The sequence below is a fragment of the Aegilops tauschii genome, chromosome 3 (assembly GCF_002575655.3).
Source record: "Aegilops tauschii subsp. strangulata cultivar AL8/78 chromosome 3, Aet v6.0, whole genome shotgun sequence".
NCBI classification, from domain to species: Eukaryota; Viridiplantae; Streptophyta; class Magnoliopsida; order Poales; family Poaceae; genus Aegilops; species Aegilops tauschii.
The window spans coordinates 296,633,332-296,635,856 of NC_053037.3; the positions used below are offsets into that span (position 1 = coordinate 296,633,332).

At 47.0% G+C, this 2,525-nt stretch overlaps 1 pseudogene; it reads left to right on the forward strand.

Annotated features, from left to right (window-relative positions):
• The first annotated feature begins 279 nt into the window (after positions 1-279).
• Positions 280-1,855, forward strand: LOC141042911 (uncharacterized; annotated as a pseudogene).
• The last annotated feature ends 670 nt before the right edge of the window (positions 1,856-2,525 follow it).

Consider the following 2,525-nt stretch of genomic DNA (forward strand, 5'->3'; position numbering starts at 1 on the left):
AGCGTGGTGGTACGAAGCTCCCGGCCGTGCCGGCGACCCGCGATCAGAGGTGGTTGATTCAGCCTAACGGGGAGAAGTAAGTGCATTTACTCTTTTTTAACCTTTTGTCCTTCATGTTTCTTCAAATTAATATCTAATGTGTTGGCCTGGTCATACTGCAGGGGTTGGATACACCCCGATGGTGTCCGCAGGCCCAACCAGCTCCTTGGTACTCTAGTCCGGCACCACTTCCCGGGGTGGGTCAGGTTGCCTGGTGAGGGTCAGGCTCCACAGCTAGCAATGAGCTGGGAGCTGTACGTCGCTGCCCCAGCCCCGCCAGAGGAGAGGGTCGACGGTGTCGGGTGCGAGACGGTGGACGACATTGTGAGGCGGCGGTTTTGGGTAATTTCTACTTTACAGAATTAAAAATCAACATTACCTAGTGATTGTACTAATCAGTGTTGTCTTGTTCGATTTCAGACCTTCTACAGGGTTGCTGAGGAACACTAGGCGGAGGCGGCTAGGGTTCTCGAAGCCGAGTGCAAGCGCCTACTTCAGAACTTACGACATGAGGCTAGGGTGCAGGCTATTCGAGACTACTACGCCTCGACTAACATTAGGAGGGAGAAGAAGAAGTGCCGCCTCAAGTATCTGAGTAAAGAGAAGTACATGAAGGTAATTACCTATTCTTAAGGCCTTGTACTTAGTTTCCTTGATTTGATTTGTAGGCGTAGCGCTTAAATTTCTCTTTGCCAAACTTAGGTGCCCCCGAGATGGTGTGCAGATATGATGGACTGTTGGGAGGCGTTGGTGGATGAGTGGTGCTCTCCCCAATGGCTAGCCGAACACAACAAGGCCAAGGATAAGCGTTCCCAAATGCGAGGTGTGCCACACCATCAAGGGAGCTCCAACCTTTTTGAGTACGGGGATCACTGGGTATGTTGTTTTAGCCCTTAATGATTCATGCAATTTCATTCTTCATGCTAGCTTCAGCCCTTAACTAATATGTTGTTCCTCTCTTTTAGGCGAAACACAACAAGAAGGAAGTGCCACAGCTGTACGACCTCTATGCCATGGCCCATATGGCCCCGTTCAAGAAGGCCAAGGCATTCTCTGAGGATGACCTCGATCATCCAAAGAGCTTCACCAACATCTCCTCCCACAACAAGCTCGTGAGGTACAGAGCCTGGGGGAAGCCGACGAAAGGAGATGGCTTCAACCCGAGCCAGAGTCCTTTTGATACTGGGCTTGTGATGCTATCTGGTGATGGGGAAACATGGCTCGGTAGCCATTGGGGATGGACTGATATGTTGTCCTAGCAGTCTCCCAGAGATCAAGAAGCGCCACGCGAGGTCTCTTCCTGACATACAGCCTCGACCACGGCCAGTGGACCTCGCCATCGAGCTCAGGGCCCAGGAGCTTCTAGCGGCGGAAAACAGGCATGCCAAGGAGAGGGAGACCGAGCTGGAGCAGAGGACGGCTAGGATGCTGGAGGAGGAGAGGAACCGGAACGACGCGTCTCACCGGGCCCTATACGAGCTCCTCGTGGTAAGTTTCTCTTACTTATTAGCCAAATCATGCATGTAATGTTCGTTTCATTACTAAGTAATATGAGTGACTTGTGAAATCAAAATGTGCAGTCCGTGTGCGAGAAAAACAGTCAGACCCCTCTGCCGATGCCTCAGATTGGTATAGCGGACATGGTGAGTTTCATTTGAATGGTCATTAGTTACTAGTATGCACATTTCAGTTGCATCATGCTAACGAGACATTGCAAATGATCTTTGGTGCAGCATGCCTCCCGACAAGCGTCAATCGATCCTTCTCCGTCTCGCACTGGCGCAAGCCCGACCCCGACCGGTCCTTCTCCGTCTGAGACTGGCGTAAACCCGACCGACCCTTCACCTCCATGATGACGGTAACATTTCTCTAGTGTTTTGCCTACCAAATGCATAAAGACCTAGACTTAGCTTTATTTCCTCCAAAATGGTTACCATAATGGCCTAGACTTAGCCAATCTTCCTACAAAATGACATAATTAGCTTACTTAGCTCCAAAATGATCTATACTTACTAAATTAGCTCTAATATGCTTATTTACCTAGGCTAGCTAAATAAAGACCTGTACTTAGCTTACTTATGTCAAAAATGGCATAATATGCTTAGTTAACTCAAAAATGGCATAATTAGTTAAGTTAGCTCCAAAATGACCCATTTTACCTAGGTTTGCTCCAATATGATCCATTTTACCTAGGTTAGCTCCAAAATGGTCAAGTTTATCTAGGTTAGCTCCAATATGATCCAGTTTACCTACGTTAGCTCCAATATGATCCATTTTATGTAGGTTAGCTCCAAAATGATCCATTCTACCTACATTACCTAAAAATGGCATAATTACTTATGTTAGCACAAAAATGACCTGTACTTACCTTAATTTCCTCCAAATTGACATAATAAGCTTAGTTAGCTAAAAAATGGCATAATTACCTATGTAAGCTCTAAAATGACACAAATAAGGAATGAGAAGAGGAGAAAAAGAAAGAATAG